Source organism: Akebia trifoliata, chromosome 1, assembly GCF_017979445.1.
Source record: "Akebia trifoliata isolate Shusen 1 chromosome 1, ASM1797944v1, whole genome shotgun sequence".
NCBI lineage: Eukaryota > Viridiplantae > Streptophyta > Magnoliopsida > Ranunculales > Lardizabalaceae > Akebia > Akebia trifoliata.
Genome location: NC_141375.1, coordinates 9,656,098 through 9,677,849, shown reverse-complemented (window position 1 = coordinate 9,677,849; position 21,752 = coordinate 9,656,098).

Here is a 21,752-nt window from a genome sequence, read left to right as displayed (position 1 = left end):
AGGCGTTTCTCCTCTATCAGATTCAGTTGATCAAGCCGAGCTTGAATCCATTCCGCTTCATCTAACTCTGCTTCTTTTAAGATCCGGAGGGAGGGAATCTCAACCTCTACAGGTAAGACTGCTTCCATTCCATAGACCAGTGAATATGGAGTTGCCCCAGTTGAGGTCCTGAATGAAGTCCGATAAGCATGAAGGGCGAAAGGCAACATGTCGTGACAATCCTTGTAGGTGACTGCCATTTTCTCGATGATTCTTTTGATGTTCTTGTTGGTTGCCTCGACCGCTTCGTTCATCTTAGGTCTGTAGGGCACAGAGTTGTGGTGAGTAATCTGGAAATCTTCGCACATCTTGATCATATCTCTGTTCTTGAAGTTCTTGGCATTGTCTGTTACCAATCCGCTAGGAAGCCCATATCTGCAGACAATGTTATTCTTGACAAACTTAAGGACATTGCTTTTGGTGACATTAGCGTAGGAAACAGCTTCTACCCACTTGGTGAAGTAGTCGATAGCCACTAAGATGAAGCGATGCCCATTTGCAGCTTTAGGTGAGATTGGCCCAATGACATCCATTCCCAAGAGCGAAAAAGGCCAAGGCGTAGTCATGTTATGCAATTCTGATGGTGGGACATTGATTTTGTTGGCGTAGATTTGGCATAGATGGCATTTACGGACGTGCTGGTAGCAGTCATTCTCCATTGTTGACCAATAGTACCCCATCCGCATAATCTTCTTGGCGAGCATGTGTCCATTCATGTGGGGCCCACAAACTCCACCATGTACAGTCTCGATTAATCGTTTTGCTTCTACTTCTACAATGCATCGGAGTAAGATCTCATGATGTGATTTTTGTACAGAATGCCATTGCTGATGAAGAATTGCCCTGCCAATCTCTAAATGGTCCTGCGATCGTTCGACGTTGCATCTGATGGGAGGGTTCGGTCTTCAAGATATGCTTTGATGTCTAAGTACTAAGGCTTTTCTTCGGATTCTTCAACTTCGACGGGTAGACAATAAGTCGGCTCATCCTGAATTCCAATCTCAATTGGGTCGATGACCATATCTTCTGAAATACTAATCATGGAAGCAAGTATAGCTAGTGCGTCAACGAACTGGTTCTTAGCTCTTGGCATGTATGTGAATGAGATTCTGTCAAAGCGTGAGCTTAGCTCCTCTAGATACTCGTGGTAAGGGACTAGTTTCTGTTCCCGAGTTCTCCATTCTCCAGTCGTCTGATAGACTATTAGGCTTGAATCCCGAACACATCGATCTTATCGACTTCGAGATCTAGTGCTGCTTTCAACCCTATTATACATGATTCGTACTCAGCCTCATTATTAGAGCATTGGAATTTTAATCTAATTGCGATTGGTATGTGGGACCCGTCTGGTTTGATCAAGATCGCCCCTATTCCATTTCCTTTCTGATTAGCTGCTCCGTCGAAGTACATTTTCCAGCCCAGTTCTTCATCATCCTCATCGTTTTCAATCTTGACGAATAGTATGGCTTCATCCGGGAAGTTCGTCTTCAATGGCTCATAATCAGGCAGTGGGTGTTCGGCGAGGTGGTCAGCAATAGCTTGCCCTTTGATGGCCTTTTGAGTGACATAAGTGATGTCAAACTCAGATAATAGTAGTTGCCATTTTGCCGTGCGGCCTGTTAGTGCTGGTTTTTTGAATAGGTACTTCAGGGGGTCCATCCTGGCCAGAAGTATAGTCGAATAACTGAGTAAATAATGATGCAGTCGTTGCAATGCCCAGACTAATGCACAGCATGTCTTTTCAAGTGTTGAGTATTTTACTTCATAATCAGTGAATTTCTTGCTGAGATAGTAGATGGCCTGTTTCTTCCGTCCTGATTCATCATGTTGCCCTAGCACACACCCCATAGATGTTTCTTGCACTGAGATGTACATCAGCAGAGGTCGCCTAGAGTAGGAGGGACTAAGACTGGCGGATTGAGCAAATATTGCTTGATTTTTTCGAATGCTTCCTGACAGTCTTTGTTCCACTTCTTCGGTGTATCTTTCCTCAGTAGCTTGAATACCGGTTCACAAATAGGAGTTAGTTGAGCTATAAACCGACTGATGTACTGTATTCTCCCCAAAAAGCCCCGAACGTCTTTTTCTGTAACGGGTGCCTTCATCTCGAGGATATATTTAGTCTTAACCGGATCTATTTCGATACCTCTTCTGCTGACTATAAATCCCAGTAGCTTGCCCGATGTTGCCCCGAACACGCATTTGGCCGGATTGAGCCTTAAATTGTACTTTCTGAGCCTGTCGAATAACTTCTTCAAATTTACCAGATGGTCTTCTTTAATGCCGGATTTAGCAATAATATCGTCTACGTAGACCTCCATTTCTTTATGAATCATATCATGAAATAATGTGGTCATTGCCCGTTGGTAAGTCGCCCCTGCGTTCTTCAGCCCGAACGGCATGACTTTGTAATGGAAAGTACCTCATGGTGTGATGAATACTGTCTTTTCTTGGTCTTCTTCTGCCATTTTTATCTGGTTATAGCCTGAGAAGTCATCCATGAACGAGAACATGCCATGCCCTGCTGTACTGTCGACTAGAGTGTCGATGTGCGGAAGTGGAAAATCATCTTTAGGGCTAACTTTGTTTAAGTCTCGATAATCGACACACATGAATACTTTTTCGTCCTTCTTTGGTACTGGTACAATGTTAGCTAGCCATTCCGGGTACGTAGAGACTACTAGAAATCCTGCTTCAAACTACTTCATGACCTCATCTTTAACCTTGAGGGTCCATTCTGGCTTCAGTCTTCTCAGTTTCTGTTTGACTGGCTTACTTCCGGTAGCAATTGGTAGTTTGTGGATGACCAGATCTGTATCTAAACCTGGCATATCCCTGTATGACCATGCGAAGACGTCTTGATACTTTCGTAGGAACTCAACCATTTCTTCTTTCTGCTGTGACGTCAACAAGGATCCAATCTTGATAATTGGTGGGTCCTCTTCGGTACCAAGATTGATTGAGTCTGTATCCTCGATGTTTGGCTGAACACCTCTCTGGTGACATTCTACCAAATCTTTGATTTCTTTGGGTGGGTATTCCATTTCGTCCTCAGACTCTTTTTCTATCCCCATGAGGTCGAAGTCGAGTTCAAGATCGAAATCATACTCGTCCCTTTCAAATTCTGTTTTATCTGAGTACTCATTCAATGGAGACAGATCCCTTGAAAACTCTTTTTTTGGTTTTTAGAAAATATCTATTTTTTTACGATTTTGAAAGCTTTTTGATTTTTTTGATTTTTGAGGAATTTTTGATTTTTTTGCTCTTTGAGAAATATTTATTTTTTTGTGATTTTCTGGATACCTGAAATAAGAAGAACAATCATGCAGATTTGTTAAATAAGATAGGGAGCCCCCAAAACAGTCTTTACCCGAAGATGAGGGCTCATTATGATCCTCGGGCAAATTGATGTCGCCTAACGGTATTTTTTTTTTGAGGTCTCAACAGCCTCAAGAGTTAACGAGAATTCTTCCCAGTTGTGCAATGTCTCCCCTTCTCTGAGGGGGCGGATGAGATGAGCAAGTGATTCGTTGGATGATTTGGTTGCTGGTTCGGAGATGACCATGATCTCCGATTGATTGTTGTCAGGTTGGGGCATAGTCCCTCCCAAGCTCGGTGGGATGACGATTGATGCCCAGTCAATGCCTGATGAAAATTGTGAGTTATTCTCTTGGTTGGTAGTGGCCTCCACTTTAGTGGATTTTGGAGCAGTCTCTGATGGACTTTCATCGGAATCCCCATTGAATAGAACATCAATGCCTTCTTCGAAGGATGATTGGGACTCTACGATTGGGTCTTCTTGAATGTGCACTGGTTTGAGATTTACCCTTTTTGGCTTTTTTGCTGATGGTGGTTCTGATAAGCTGTCGGGTCTGGCATGTGATCTTTGAAAGCTAATACTGATGTGAGGGACTCAGCCCAGATTCCAGATGTTCGGTTCCCGATTCTGCTTTCTTGCTAGTCGAAGTTCTTTCTTTTTCTCGTTCATTTCTGCAATATCCATTTTTGTGGGCCTAAACCCCAGACCAAAATAGGGAGTATGCTTTCTCGCTTCGACTGGTATAGCTCTTCCTTTTCCTCTCGGTCCCAACCCTTGCTTGGGTCGTTAACCTGTCTTTTTCATGACCTGACCAATCATCAGACTTGTTCTTGATAGTTTTGCCCTTATCTTCTCATTTCCTTTCTCGATGTGATTGACAGCAACGAATTGGTATGAATGGTAGAGTGCCTTGTCTTTCGTCATTTCTATATCAATAAACGGCACGTCTGGAGCTCTCCCAGCTGGAGTATGGTTCTCTACCAATACTGATACCATCCTCTGCCCCATGATGAATTTGACTCTTTGGTGTAGAGAAGAGGGTATAGCTCCGGTTATATGGATCCAAGGTCTGCCCAGTAACAAGTTGAACGTCGTTGGTATCTCCATGACTTCAAATATTACTTCAAAGGTGCAAGGACCTATCGTGATTGGCAAATCCACCTCTCCCAGCGAATCCCTTCTCGAACTGTCGAAGTCTCGGACAACCTTGTTGTTGGGTTTCACATGCGACCAATCAGTGTTGAGTTTCCGGAAGGTTTCAAGCATACAGACGTTAAACGCTGAGCCATTATCAATCAATACTCTGGCGACCATCATGCCCTTGCATATGACCATGATGTTAAGTGGTTCGATGTGCCTCGTTCCCTCAGGCGTGAATTCATTCTCCGTAAAAATAATAGGGTTGGGGGCCATGATCTGGCCGACTGTTTGTTCCAACTGCGCCGACGAGGTGGTTGTGGGTACATGTGATCTCCCCAGAACTCTCAGTAGCGCCTCTTGGTGCTCTTCCGATTTTTGCATCAGTCCCAGAATACTGATTTGAGCTGGCTGTTTGTTCAGTATGATTTGAGAACAAGCTTAACAAAGTCTACAGCTTCCTTGTCTGTCACCTTCACCTTTTCTTCCGTCTTTTCATCCTTATACAGCTTACTCTTTCCCTTAGCTTGCCTTTTTTCTTCGTCTGTCCCCTCTTTCTTGGTCTCTTCCGTTTCTTCCTTGATGTTCACCCCATTTTCTGACAATTTCTAGCATTTTCCTACCCTTGTCATATGGTCGATATCAGCTACCTTCATTATTTCGACTCCCGCGGTTGTGGTGATAGTGGTCTCATAGCTCCAAGGAATTGCCTGATCGGAGCTATAGGGGAATGGTTTAGGTGAGCGTATGGTTATGGGGGGTGGATCGAGTTTCATATTGAGGATGAGGGGTGGTGGTGATGGTTTGGAGGCCGTGGTAGTAGGAGGAGTTGATGGAGTACATGGAATGACGAGTGGTGGACATGAAGACGAAGTGTATGGTATGTGAAGGGGGGGTCGAGTTGCTCCTGAAAGAGTCAGCGGCGTGTATGGTATGACAAGGGGAGGTCGGGATAGATTTTGATGATGGGGTGATCCGTGAGGTATGATTAAAGGTGGTCGGGTGGTGGCATTTTGATGAGTGGGATGGATGGTGAGGTCGGCCAATCTGAGTGGTGGCAGTGAACTTTGGGATGCGTTGGTTGTGTAGTGGTTGATTGTATTAACCGTTGATGCCTTGGATTCCTGGGTTAGGTGGACCCTGACTTTGGCGCCAATAGGTGCTATCAGATCCGAAGGATTGAAGTCGAGTTCTCCACAAACGACATTTACCCTATGTCCACTCCCCTCTCCGTTGTGAGTGGGTAGGGGATTTTGGTTGATGTTCTGCTGTTGGGACGGGTTGGCAGGCCCATCTAAGATGAGAGCTTTTTTATCAATTAGGTTCTGTACTTGATGCTTGAGCTGCCAGCATTGGTCTGTAGAGTGCCCTCGTGCACCCATGTGGAATTCACAGAATAAATTGGGGTTGTATCCTGGCCCTTTGGCAGCCTCAGGATTTAGCGGACGTTTTGCAAGATACTCACCCCTGAGTAAGATTGGCAGTAATTCCGATAGTGTCATGGGTAACCTGGTAAACACTCTGTTCACTCTGTTAGGTCGTGCCTGCTGGTTCTGTCTGTATAGTGGTGCCTGTTGTGCAACTGGTGGAGGATTTGCCCTGAATTGGTTTTGAGGATGAGGGTTCCATGTTGGCGGTGCTGGTGCCCATTAGTTTTCGGTGCCTGTGGTCTTGGTGCTGGTGAAGGGATGAAGAAGGGTCGATTCGACTGTACGTTATTGACCTGTGTTTCTTCCCTCTTCTTTCCCGGAGGCACTGGCTTTCTCTGAGAAGGGATTCCTGTTGTTACCCCTAGACTCGTGAAATCGAATATCAGACCAGTTCGGATCCCATCCTCGACCCGATCTGCTACTTGTACCAGGTTCGAGAACGTGCCTGTGGTGTGCCCCACCAGATGAGTATAGAATGCGTGCCCTAGTGTTGAGATAAACGTAGTGTTCATCTCTTGCTCTGTCATTGAGGGCCTTACTTGTGAGGTGGACTCTCGCCATCTCTGTGCATACTCTTTCACCGTTTCCCGTTGCTTTCTTGTCATTTTGGCCATATCGTTTCGGTCTAGCCCCACATCAGTATTGAACCGATAATTTTGCCAGAACATTTCGGCTAGGTCTTGTCTGTTCTTAATGAGTGAGTGATCTAGTCCGAAAAACCATTTAAGCGTCGGCCCTGTTAAGCTCCTCTGAAACAGTTGCACCAATAACCTATCATCTTCACCATACTGACACATGGATCCACAATACAACTTCAGATGCGACAGCGAACACCCCACTCCGTTATATTTTTCAAACTCTGGACATTTGAATTTGGCCGACAATTGAGTATTGGGGTAGAAGCACAGATCCTTGAATTGGGTTTCACTCATGGTGTTTAGGCCTTTCATTCTCCTCATTTCTTCCTATAGAGACTCGATCTGTTGAGCTAGTTTCTCATCTGTTGCACTTTTGGCTTCCGCAGCCCTATATTCACATTCATCGTCAGGAATGACCACAGGGGGTGGTCGGTTCTGTGGAATATAGAGCGGAGGCCCCTGGTATTCAGGCACCGTAGGTGGCATTGTAGTCTGTGGTCCTTGCGGGGGTTGCTCGGGTAACTCTTGATTTGACCCGGATGCGTGCTGCTGTATCGTTTGCGCTTGTAGGATACTGGAGTTGGCTAACATGGTACTCACTATCTTTTCTTGCCTTTCGATTATTTTTAATAACGCTGTTATTTGCGGGTCGATGCCTGATGCTTCGGTCACTGGAGGTTGTGTTGGTTCGGAAGAACTCATAGCGACGGTAGATGATCTGAGAAAATAGGGAGGCACTTCTGGCTGCTTGTATTTCTTTCGCTTGGCCACCTGTGGGTACAGAAGACCAAGCGTTACTATCTTATTTATAAAAATAAAGATGCATGATATTTTATTAAGTCGGGTAAAGTTGTTTATTATGAGTTTTAGCGAAAATAATTTCTCGGCCCGGAACCGGCATCAACATGGAGTTGGTAAAATAAAAGAATTACATCAGCACGGAGTTGGCATCGGTAAAGTGTTTTTGAAAATGGAATTAATTCAATGCGGAGTTGGCATCGACACGGAGTTGGCATCAACACGGAGTTGGCATCAGCACGGAGCTGGCATCGACGCGGAGTCGGTAAAACATTTTAAGAAAGGTAATTTCATCAGTATGGAGCTGGCATCGACTCGGAGTCGAAAAAATATTTTGAAAGCGAGATTATCTCAGCATGGAGCTGGCATCGACACGGTGTTGGCATCAGCACGGAGTTGGCATCGACACGGAGTCGGGAAAATATTTTGAAAAAGTAATTTCATCAACACGGAGCTGGCATCGACACGGAGTTGGGAAAACATTTTGAAAAGGTAATTTCATCAACATGGAGCTGGCATCGACACGGAGTCGAAAAAACATTTTGAAAAGGTAATTTCATCAGCACGAGCTGGCATCGACACAGAGTCGGAAAAATATTTTGAAAGTGAAATTATCTCAGCACGGAGCTGGCATCGACACGGAGTCGGTAAAACATTTTAAGAAAGGTAATTTCATCAGCACGGAGCTGGCATTGACACGAAGTCGGAAAAATATTTTGAAAGTGAAATTATCTCAGCACGGAGCTGGCATCGACACGGAGTCGGTATCAACACGGAGTTGGCATCAGTATGGAGCTGGCATCGACACGGAATCGAGAAAATATTTTGAAAAAGTAATTTTATCAGCACGGAGCTGGCATTGACACGGACTCGGGAAAATATTTTGAAAAAGTAATTTCATCAGCACGAAGCTGGCATCGACACGGAGTCGGAAAATATTTTGAAAAAGTAATTTCATCAACACAGAGCTGGCAACGACACGGAGTCGGGAAAACATTTTGAAAAGATAATTTCATCAGCACGAAGCTGGCATCGACACGGAGTCGGGAAAACATTTTTTATTTTGTTTTATTTTATATTTTTGTTTAAAGGTAATTTCTGAGATAAATCGAATTGGAACAACCTATGTTTCTAGTAGCCTTCAATTTAGTTCTATGAAATTATCGTCAGCCAGGCGAATCTCCAAGGAAGAGGCGGCGCACAATGGCACTCTTAAATCACCTTGTTCCCTGAATAAACTTAGTCTATCCCCCTCGTATCAACAGGGTAAGATCTTTCTAGGCACCGACTTTGACCAAGGACTGCAATTGGTGCTTTTGAAATCCTTTTTTTTTTTTTTTGAGTTATGTCATGAACCCGGTTTGAAATTTGACATGGATCTGGTTTGTAGTGGATTTGGGTTGGATCTGGGTCGTGGACCCAATTAAAAAAAAGGACTTGGGTCGTAACCCAGTTTGATTGGACTTAGGTTGTGGACCCAGTTGGGAATAGATCTAGGTCGTAACCCAGTCGAATTGGATCTGGTCGTGACCTAGTTTGAAAATGGATCTGGGTCGTGGACCCAATTGAAAAATGGATCTGGGTCTTAACCCAATTGGATTGGATTTGGGTCGTGGACCCAGTTGGAATGGGTTTGGATCTGGGTTGTGAACCCAGTTGAACTGGTTCTGGGTCGTGGACCCAATTTGAATGGATCTGGGTCGTGGACCCAGCTTGAATGGATCTGGGTCGTGGACCCAGTTGAATTGGTTCTGGGTCGTGGACCCAGTTGTGATGGATCCGGGTTGTGGACCCAGTTGAACTGGTTCTGGGTTGTGGACCCAGTTGCGATGGATCTGGGTCGTGGACCCGGTTGGGTTGGATCTGGGTCGTGACCCAGTGGGATATGGATCTGGGTCGTAACCCAGTGGTTGAATCTGGGTCATAACCCAGTGGGATATGGATCTGGGTCGTTACCCAGTGGTTGGATCTGGGTCGTAACCCAGTGGTTGAATCTGGGTCGTAACCCAATGGGATATGGATCTGGGTCGTGACCTAGTGGGATTGGGTCTGGGTCGTAACCCAGTGGTTGAATCTGGGTCGTAACCCAGTGGGATATGGATCTGGGTCGTGACCCAGTGGGATTGGGTCTGGGTCGCAACCCAGTAGGATTGGGTTTGGGTCATGGACCCAGTTGGATGATACGGATCGTGGGTCTGGTTTAAATGGGTACAAGTGGGGACCCAGCTCACAACATTGTTTCGAGTTGGCAACTCTGCAAATTCCTCTGTTTTTTTTTTTTTTTAATATTTATTTATTTATTATTTATTATTTATTTTTATTTTTTGTTTTTTCTTTCTTGGTTTTTGAAAGCATTGATTGCCAAAATCCATTTTACTCAATTTGTCCCAAAACTTAGGATTTTCCTAAGGGTACCATCACCGTTTGATCAATAGTAAGCGGGCCCCTTCAAAAATGGATTGTCGAGTTCATTCAGTAGCGTCGAGTTCACTCTGGTCCGTGTTAATGGCACGGATGTAACGCTCATTCTATCATCCGTGTTTTGGCAACGAATAAGACATTCACTGTTTCACCCGTGCCTAAAGCACGGATGAGGCGCCCATTATCTTAACCGTGTTCCCAACACGGATTTCACACATTTTAATCTATCCGTGTCATGGACACGGACTAGAATGAAATCCAGTTCCTGGAATTTCACAGAACTATTTCTTTTTGCCCTTGTTTTCAATGTCCCCTCACTATTTTTGGATCTCTTGGCTCTCTGTTTTTTTTTTTTTTTTGAACATGATGCAACAAGCATTCCCTCCCCTTTACCTAAGGGGATATAAATGGAAAGAAAAGCAAATCTATGCTCTAATTGCCGCCTTTGGGCTTTAAGGCCCGACCATAACTTGTACAATTACAACATTGTTTGGGGGTCGATATAACATCCAAAATTTGTGTCCTAGCTCATCTAGCCGGGCATATGCATGAGTTTAATAGGTGGCTTCAAGGCTACCCAATCTTCAAACCTCGGTGTATACCGAAGTACACACGTCGTTGGTTGGTGATCGGGTTTGATGTGTTCATTCCCGATACTTGAAATAACGATCTCAAGTCGTGGAACTACTAAGCATCGGGGCTTATGTATAGTGAGGGTGGGGTGGCTTGGAAGTGAGGCTATGCTCGCGAGTGCACATGTGCATTTTCATTCATTATTTTTCATCGACCCCCTTACAAATATCATAAACAAGAATGTAAGTAAATATTACAATTTTGGACATAAGAATGACATTAAAAGCAAAACAAAATACACACAACAACAAGCAACAACATTAGTAAACTAAAAATCTATTTTTTTTTTCAAATGACCAAGTTACTCGTGAGGGATGAGCCTAAAGTCCCCAGTGGAGTCGCCAGTTGTAGACACGTGGTTTTCATCGTTAGGATGGCCACATCTACGATGATTTGGAGTCGCCACCATTCAAGTTGTAAGTGGGTGTGAATGGTCACCCGATGTACATTTTTTGCAAAAACAGTGACATTTTTGGCGTTAGTGACTCACAATGGATAAGGATTGACCAAACCTAGAGATTCGGGTAAGCCGTTCGATTGGAGAAAATGGAAGGTGTTAGGCACCCCTTTCTCTCCGCCAAGTGGCGGTAACCTCAACATAACTTGGTCATTTTGCTTTTAAGAAACATCGAAAAATAAAGTACCACGTGGAAGTGTTTGTACCCTTGATAGGGGTTTATTTTCGGCTTGATCATAGGGTCATTTCATTAATGGAAATGACCCTTTTAGACCATTAGCCTTGGGGTCCATTCATACTCAACTTGTTTTAAATAAAATGAAAAGAAAGGGGATGGTAGAAGAGGGAAGAGAAGAAGATTAGAGAGAGAGAGGGGAGGGGGGTCTTGAACCCACCTTGAATCTTCAAGGTTCTTCTTTATTTTCTTTCCTTCCTTCTTCTTCTATGCTTCTTAAATCCTTAGTGTAGTATGAAAGTGAAATTTCTTTTTAGAAGATGGTATGAGAGAGTGATAGAGATGAGTAGAGAAAATATTTTTCTTGTAAGGCTTGGTTAACCACTTTTGGGATGAGAGGGGAGGTATTTATAGATGTTTAGAGGAGGTTTGGGGGTATAATGGGGTGAAGAGTTGAGAGAATAGAGAATGACATGGTTTTTAGAAGATGAAAGTGTGAAATTTGGAGTAAATTTAGGGGTAATTTTGTAAAAAATGGAAATGGATTGTGTTTCAACCTAAATGGTTTGGATCCTACCCAAATCCATTTGGGTAGAGTGTTGGGTGAGATGAAATGAGTGATGGTTGATGGGAGGAGTAGGGGTGTAAGAGAGTTGTTTAGGGAAGGAGTGTTAGGTAGATGAAAATGGTAAGGTGGAGGGATGGGTAGTGTAAGAGATTGGTTGGTTGGTTTTTGGGAGAATAAAGGAGATGATGCCATGTGGCAATCATGATGAGAGGGTGAGGGAATGAGATTGGTTGATTGGTTGATGGGGGTTGTTTGATTAGAGAGAGGAGTGTGGGTTAGTTGATTGATGATGAAGGAAGTATGGGTTGAGGTGATTTTGTTGGAGTGTTTTAAGGGAAAGTGATGGGTTGATTTGTAAGGGATATGGGTGGTGATGTGGGTGGTTGATGATGTTAGAGAATGGTGATGGGTTAGGATATGGGTTGAGGTATGGGTGGTTAATGATGTTAGAGAATGGAGATAGGGTAGGTTAGGGTAGGGTATGGGTTGAGGTGATTTTGGAGAGAGGTGATGTGGTTGGTTGATTTTTTGGAAAATGGTGATGGAGGTAGGTGATTAGATGAGGGAGGTGAAAGGTAGTGATGACATGTGTCATCTTTTGATATGAGAATTGTGATTGGTTGATGTGGGTAGTAGTTGATGGATTAGGGTTGTGGGTTGGGTAATTGGATATGGATAGAATGATGTTTGTGGGCTTTGGTTTGTAGATTATTTTAGATTGGGTAAGGCTAGTTTTGGGTTGGATTTTGAGGGGGGATAGGTTTTAGGGTTTAGGTAACATGGGCTTGATTTTGGATTGGGTTTAAGATAGGAAATTAATTTGGAAAAAGGGTTGAAGGTTTGTGGGCCTTGGATAGGTTTAGGGTGTTTGGGGTTTCGGAGCTGGAGCGGTGAAGGGTAAGTGAAGGATAGGTGTCCTAAGTCTTACTTTTTGGATTTATCTATTTAGGATTTTGTATTTTATTGATTTGATCAAAAGTGCCACGTGTTGGCAAGTCGGGCTTCTTGGGCCCGTTTGAAGGATTTCATCGATTATTTTGGATGTAAGCGTGGAGCGGTGATATTGAACACATGTGGGATGGGTCACACCCCTTCTTGTGGGTCCCTTAGATTATTGGGTGGTCTTAAGGACCTCGATTCAATCCGAAATGTCGTTTTTAGCGTTTTGGGCCTTAGAGGCCCGATGGCCTCTTTTGTTGGAAAGTCGGTATTTTTCATAGAGCGGGGTAGGTGGGAGCATGCCGAGCCTTTTCATGTGTGCCCATTAGACCCTTAGGGGGTCTTAGGGGTCTCGATTTTGATAAAAGTGTCATTTTTTAATGATTTGGGCTTTTGAGGCCCGTTGGCCGAGTTTATTGGAAAACTGCTATTTTTGGACCTTTTCGATTGAGGGCCCGTTCAAATTTGGGTGTCTACAGCTGCCCTTCTTTGCAGGAATTGCGTGCAAAGAACTGCAAAGAATAGACTAAACCCCTATTTGTACGGGCCAAAAACTTTGTAAAACATGACTTTTGAACTACCGTTTGCATGGATGATTTTTGTAGAAAATGGCTACTCAAGCGCGGGGTCTGACAGAGTTTTGCCTTATTAATTCCTTGGTCTCGATGGCGCGGAGCTCGTATGAGACCTTGGATTGGATGAAAATTTTGTGATTTTTGAAATTCAACTATTTCTTCGATCGTGTTTTGACAAAACGGAGTTGAGTGCAACTCGAAAGGATTTTGAAGTTCTTTTGATCTTTTTGATATTTTTTTTTTGTATTTTAATGATATTTTTTTTTATTTATTATTATTATTATTATTAATATTATTATTTTTATTTTTTATTTTTGATTTTTGATAGTTTGATTTTTTTTTTTTTGATTTTTTTTTGATTTTTTGATTTTTTGATTTTTTTTTATTTTGTGAGAAAGATTCAATCGGGTTTGAACAAGCTAGTGTGCACTCTCCTTGCCTAATGTCCCGATGCAATGGGGCTTGATTGAGGTCATATTGGGATGTTGGGTTCCCGAGCTCAACCTCTTTCATTTTGGGGAACATGAAATGACTCCCACCATCGAGGAGTTTGAAGTATTGTTGGGGCTTGAGATATCGGGCCCCGTTGTAATTCCACCATTGCGTGATGGATTCCGAAGCGAGGCTTCCAACTTCTTAGGGATAGGCCGCAAGTTTTTGAAAATTCCGAACGGTGGATCAGTTTTGACGACAATGTCCAAGTTTTTCTTGATTGAATGCCTTACGGACTCCTCGAAACCGTTGATTCATTTTAATGCTCTCACTTTGATGGTGGTGAGTCAACTCCTGTTTCCAGGTGGTGGAGACATCGTAGATCTTTCTATCATTCACGTGATTCAACAAATCCGAGAAGGACGTCGACTAGCACCGATGCTTTTGAGCGAGATGTTCCAATCTTTCATGGCTTGTTCGTCCAGTCGTGGTCAAATTTTTCGAGGATGTGCCCCACTCCTGCAGGTAATTCCGAACTTAGCTTAGTTTTTAAGTTTAAATTTGAACTTGCTAGTTTTCAAAGTTTAGACTGCTCCTGCTATTGTAGCTCTGGTTTATGGATCATCTGGGGTCAACTGAAGTGGTTAATCGTCCATTTTATGTTAACGCCGATCTCGTACTCATGATGTCGAGGCGAGTTGTTCCCTTCATCTCGGGTGGCAAAGAAAAATGATATTATTTTATCGGCAACCTTGATGATGAAGAAGTGAAATGGGTTGGTGCCTTCCAACCTCGAGGGTCTCCCGTATAGCATTCGATGGTACCCGTTTTCTCGTTTTGATTGGTCTTCACGGGCCGACACATTATGTACCATTTTGGGTTCTTCGTCAATTTGGTTATGACCAGGGTGTGCTCATCCCCGAGAATTTTAATGAGTTGGTTGGTCCATTGTCGTCTGCACTCTTGAGCCGACTGGTAAAAGAATGGGGTCGGGTTGAGGTACTGAGTCGACCCATCTTTGCAGCACACCAATTCCCGGCATACTTGCATTGGATTCGAGACCTCGTATCTGGGAGACCCTCGGTGTCGGTAGTTCCCCGAACACGTCCTGGTGCTTCATCCTTCTTTGATTATCGAGATCGAGTGGAGGAGTCTCAAATTGATCATCATTTAATTCAGGCTATCTGGCTCAAATCCGAGAAGATGATGTAGAAAGAGATCGCTCGGCTGACATCTGCCCTTGCCCAGTCCGGATGTAGTGATGGTAGTGAAGTGGCTAGGCTTCGAGCTGAAGTTGCTGAGTTGAGGGATCGACTTGCCCAGTGTCCTCATTTTGAGGACTTCGCAGCATATTTGGTGAGCCGTGATGCTTCGGATGCTGAGAGAGTGATGATGAGTTAGGCTGTCCGAATTCGTGTTTTGGATGAACGCCTTGACTCTTTTTTCATTTCTCACCATGATGTTTGATTGACTGCGTTGTATTCCCACTTTTGTATTTTCTTAGTCATTATCTGAATGTATGCAAAATGTCGAAAGCTTAATGCAAAGAAAATAGGTTTTGTACTTACTTGGCCTCAGGTGTATCTAATGATTTGAAAACTTGAAGTTTTAATAAGTCCTAGATTTTTCATCATTGGCCAAAATAGTAGTTTTTGAAATGCGATTTTGTGAAATGTCTTTATCCAATGAGTATGATAAATTCAAAGTTTGTAAAAATCTTTGGTTGTTACGATCTTGGTGTTTTTGCCAAACGCGGAGGATATAAACGTCAATTGTTCTTTTGGTTCCTTTAGAGTCATCCCCAGTGCCTTGGTGTTTGGAAGGTCGTTATCTACTCGGGACATGGGTTTTTGGAAGGATTTTGCCGTTCACAGTTTTTGGAAGTCATTCATTTAATTACTTTTACACCTTAAAATTCAAAACAAAATTAATATCTAAGAGAAAAGTTGTTAGGATTAATATAAGGGACAAAATAAGCAAAAAAAAAAAAATTTAATTCGTATTTAATGTACGGACCAAGGTATTTTTATACCAGTTCATGTTTTAAATACAGACCAGAATGTTTATTTTCGCCAATTTTTTTTTAAAATTATGCAAAACATAAAGAAAAAAAAGATTTCCCAATTTACCAAAGAGAAAATGTACGAAAATAAAAAAGAAAGAAAACCTAAATCTATACAACTTTGTTTATTTGGACATTACAACTTTGCCTTCAAGAGCTAAAAAAAATTACAAGATACCTAAGGGTTGATACTGAAATCGCCTCGACCCATTTTCACTGAATAGTTCAAAGGGGTTCGATTGGTAAATTAGGAATTTTTAAGGAATAAGGAGTCGCCACCTAGTTTAGGTCTAGGAACCATAGATAACTCCAAATGGATATGGTTCAGTCCATGGATCAAAGAAATAGGTAAGGGGTCAAATTACGGGTTTCGAAAGGTGTTAGGCACTGAACTCGCCCAATTGAGATGATCGGTCTCTAGTACGATCCAAACTATCCTACGGTCAACGGGTAAAGACTAAAGTCAAGCTAGGGTCCCATCATCATCAAATTATATCAGATGTGCTAAACAAATCTTACGACAAATAGTCTCCCAAATATTACATGATTTCTCGAATTACGCACAAAAATGAAAATATCTAAAAAAACCTTAATTTCCTTTCGTGTTCTAAAGTTCATCCGCCAATATTTTGATCACCAATCCATATATATTAAGACTTTCTAAATTGACTAAAATAGGAATTTACGATAGTTTTCTAAATGAAAAATTGTGAATATGAAATTTCTAATTTGGGAATTCACGGAGTTTGTAAACTAGAAATTTGAAATTTCCTAAATTGGAAGTATATAAAAATATGAGAAGCTCCCGATTTGGAAACTTGAAAAAATAAACTTTCCAAAATAGAAATTTTCAAATATGAAAGTCCAAAATTAGAAATTTGTAAGAAGAATTTCCCAAAATAGTAAATTATCAATATTGGTTTTCCCAAGTTAATAATTTACAAATATTAAATTTTCAAAGATAGAAAATCATGATATTAGGAAAGTCACCAAATCAATGAAAATCCATAAATTCTCAAAATTAACAAATTATGATTTTTTTCAAAAATTCATTTTTACCACATGAATTCTTCGAATTTCGCATAGTAGAATCCCACGATTTATAAGGTTTACATGGCATAAAAAATGGTGAATTGATTCAATCACACTTTGGGAAAAATGAAATCAATTTTAATGTCACGTGCACACAAATCAATGAGTCGACTCACTAATGACATTTTGAAAAGTAAAAGTAAATTTTTGCTTCCCTATGTCCACAAAATCAGTGAGTCAACTCATGTGCCTATTTTATAGAAAAATTTGACTTTTAACTTCCAATGTATACGGAAATCAGTGAGTTGACTCACGTTTCAATTTTATCAAAAAAATCAATTTTAAAACTTCTTACGCACACACAAATCAGTGAGTTAACTCGATGTCTATTTTATAAAAAAAATCGATTTTGAGATTCTTATGTACACACAAATCAGTGGGTTAACTCGATGTCCATTTTATTAAAAAATTAATTTTTTACTTTTATTTCACGAATGTGAAATGTGCACCTAATCAAGGTTTCCAAAAATTCCAGCACCCAAAAAATCTTCAAGTAATCTACACATAAAACAAACCATTAGAAATAATGATAAAGAAATTTACCTTAAAAAATATAGTTGTTGTGGGTATTCCTCCAGTTTGATCTGACGAACACTTGTGAAGGAGAACGTGTGAACGTCATCTTGGGCTGTTGGTATAGACATCCCATTTTTGCACTCGCCTGATTAATCAACTCGTCAACCCGATCGCGATGATTCCCAATGATGGATGATTATTCCAATGCTTTATTTGTTACTAGATATGTTTCAGAAATTCAGATGAAGTATCTCAAACTAATAAAACTATAGAAACCACGCTACGCTAGGAAAATATAACCCCAAAAATATAGAAATCATCATCTTGCAAACAAAAAGAAACTCCACGATAAAAATTACAAAAAAAAAGAAAATTACCAAAATACCCTTAATATCAAAACATCCTTAGAACCCCCTTACACTTAGGAAAATCCATTCAAATACATAAAATAATGAAGTGAAACCAAATAAACTATTTCACTAATTTTCACTAGATTCGACAAGATTACGAAAATACCCCTCATAAGGTTCACGATCATTTCATGCCAAAATATTTCATAAATAATACAAGCCAATAATCTGATTGAATTCCTTATGAAAAATCGATTCCAAAACATCCCAGAACATCGAAAATCGACTTGAAACGCAAAAAAAAATTTCGGGGGCAAAACGGTAATTTTTTAATTTTAAAATTAATAAATAAAATATTAATTAACGTAAAGTAAAACCTTAATAAAATTAAATTAAAATCCTAACCAAGTCAATCTCATAAGACTTAAGTCAAAACCCTAATCTAAAGGAACCAAGTCAATATCATAAGACTCAAGTCAAAATCCTAATTAAAACCCTAATCTAAAAAGACTAAGTCAATCTCATAAGACTAAAGTTAAAACCCTAATTAAAATCCTAAAAGAAACCTAATCAAACACTAGCTCTACCCAAAAAACTCTATAAATAAAGAGCCTCCACAACTTAATTTCGGAGGTCAAAGAAAACCTTAGAAAAAGTAGGTCAAAAAGTCACCCTATCCTTCCCAAAACCTTGATTTTGAAGTCCTAACCCCTTACGTATCATCCAAACCCTAAATTTTATAAAAAAAAACTCTCAAAACTCTCCAAAAAATACCTAGAAACCCATCACAATACTAGGAAAAACTCAAATCTAAGGAGGAGATACTTCATTTCGAAGATCCGAAGCAGATCCGGTAATAGAACAAAACAAGGAGAATTTATACGAGAAGCTGTTCTACCACATCTGAGGGAACAAGTCGTTGTGATTGTCATAGGTATAATTTTTTTATCTTTTTTTTAAAATTATTTTAGGTCTTTAGCAATGTAATATTCTTGGAAATTAATAGAGACCAGCGTTTGCCAAGCAGGGTTGGTGCCTAACACCTTCAAATCTCGTAATGTGATCACCAGACTTAGTATCTTTTGTAGATTAGTTATTTTATTCGTTTTGAGTCAATGCTCGATTCCTAGATCGTAATACCTAGGTGGCGACTCCCAAACCTCAAAGTCAAAAGCGGATCCGCACACCCCACAGATCGAGGCCGCTTTCAGCTAGCGACTCCACTAGGAATTATTGAGGATCAAATTTGAAAAGCCCCAAGTATGGGAACATTGTCATTTAAACTTTTCTTTTTTTTGTTTATTCTTAGTTTGTTTGATTTTTTTTATTTTTGAAATTGTATTATATTCTCTCGACATCATTTTTCGTGTATTATTATGAAATATTATTTGCTATGATTCAATTTAGGGTCATTTGAGATGACCCTAAATAATGCAGGATATTGAGAGGATGATGATATGGAAAAATGAGTGTTGACCCATTTTTATTTGGATTATTTGTTGGATTTGTATTATCCTTTATTGATCTCCTTTGATTCGATTTTGGATACTTTAATTTGGCATATTTTTTTTTCAAGGGTTATTTAGACGGTCCTAAATAATGAGAGATTCAAATTGACATATGAATTGAGGACGGAATGATGGTGGTTGGGATGAGAGTTATGATTATTATTATTATTATTTTTTTTAATTTTGGATGAATTTTTTTTAGTGTGTTATTAGGCATAGGAGGCGAGTTGTGAAAATAAATTATTTGTGAATGATGTGATAGGAAATAAAAAAAATTACCTTTTTTAATGTTGTTCGTGATGAGGAGAGAATTGCAAAAAAAAAAAAATCAGAAAAAGAAATCAAAATTTTTTTTATGTGGTGTGCCATTAGTAAAAAATGCATTTTACTACTTTTATCTTCTTCTCCAATGTGAGCAAAAGAAGAGGACAGAAAAACAGCAAAGAAAAAAAATCGTCTCTTTCCATCTCTCTCTCTCTCTCCCTCTTTGTAGACACCCCATTTTTGCATTTGCCCAATTCGACAATTCGTCAGCCGACTGTTGTGGATTCTTAATGATGAGCATAAAAAAACTTGAAGGCTTGTGAGTATTGCTTGATTCCTTCTGTTTCTAGTCTTTTCATCCCCCCTACTCGTCACGACTCGACATAAAAATTTACGTACGCTTAGGATCGGTACACCTTACACCCAATTTAACAAGAACGTACGCTTAGGTTCGCTACACAATTCGACAACTTAGAGACTTCGCTACACTAGGAAAATATAACTTTGGAACTTAGAAATACTCACACAGTGACTGAAAGAAATCTTACGCTAAAATTTGTAAAAATCGGTAAAAAATATCAAAATAATGAAAACGCCACTCATAAATTTTGGACCTCCGAAAAATCTCAAAAGTACCTCCATTGCACTCAGAATGTGATTTCGAGTCTAACGGGACTCAAATCGATGAAAACAGATAAATTCGTAAAAATCTGTAAAAAATCATCAAGATGATGAAAATGCCCCTCATAAATTTCGAACCCCCAAAAAATCTCGAAAGTACCTCCATTGCACTCAGAATGTGATTTCAAGTCAAACGGGACCCAAACCGATGAAAATAGAGAAATTTAAGAAAATAGTCAAAAATCGTAAAAATGACAAAAACGCCCCTTAACATCCAACTCTAACATAGAGACCTTGATCCCTAGGAAAATAAAATTAAAATAAAAAATTAAACCAAAATAAAATTCAAATTGAAAATTAAACTAAAATTTAACTAAGATCCAATTAAAATCCAAAATTTAAAATCAATTTAAAATCGTATAATCAAATTAAATTTCATTTAAAATACAAAATAAAAATTACATTTAATTTAAAAATCAAGAAACCGATTATCAAAATCAAAATCAAATTGAAAATCAAGTTAAAAATCATTCAACCAATCAAAATGCAAAATTGAATTAAAACTTTAAAATCAATCAACCAAATCGACCAATCAAAGTGCAATCAACAAATTAAAATACATTTGATCAAATCAAAATCCAATTAACCGACCAATGAAAATTTAAAGTCAATTTAAAATTAAAATTAATCTACCCGTTCAAAATTTAAATTAAAAATTAAACTCAAATCGAAATTCAAAACGAACCAAATTGAAGTTAAACCAACCTAAATCGGAATCCAAAAAATTTGACAAATCCAAAATTCAAGCTCAAAAAAAAAATATTCAACCAATACGAATTCAGCAACAGTAAATTACTGTAGTACGGGTAGCGTGGGACCCCTCTCCCATTCTCTTAAAAAGAAAATTCAAAAAAAAAAAAAAAAAGAACACGTTTTCCTCTTCTTCTTCTCTAAACACCAACGCACCCCTCCCACGTCTTCTTCTCCTTCTCCAACTCCTTCGATAATAGCCCACACATCCCTCTACCTTCTCTCCCATCTCTCATCTCTCTCTCTCTCACACACGCACACACGTTTCATAGAGAATCCACCACAAAAGAGGGGAAGGATAGAACAAAAGGGGAGAGGCTTCTGGTTTTTGGTGGCTGCCTTATGTGAAAAAAAAAAATATTTGCCATTAAACCTGCAACAACAAAATCTCCATTAAGAAAGCTGCAACTCCACCTATTCTTCTTATCTCTCTCACACCCAACCTTGCTGCAACATTGCTGCACCCTACTCTAAAACGCCCTCCATGTTGCCTCTTTGCATCTCCATCAAACTTGCCACTCTCTCTCTCTCACGTTCTAAAAAAAAAAACTCTTCTGGACGTCTTCCACTCATGCTCCTTTAAAAACAGCAGAAAAAAAAAGAGACGTTTTTGTTTGCTGCCATTGACAAAAAAGCAATTGTTTCCATTTAACTTGAAACCTATTTTTTTCTTTCATCGAAAAAAAATCAGCCATCTTCTCCATTTATCCTCTCTTCTCCCACTCTTTATATCAGCAATTCCCACGTCTCTCTCTAACCATCTTCATAACTATATTTCATAGCATCATCTCCCACAACCTTCTCCATTACTGCAATAGTCTCCCCACTATGTTTACGTCACAGACCAATAGCCATCACGGTCATTGTATTTTTCACTTCGCGACGCAGCCACATCTCTCACAACCATCATTTTCTTTGTAATGCACTCATCTTTCTCTCAAACAGCGAGTACTCATGAGACTTTGGAT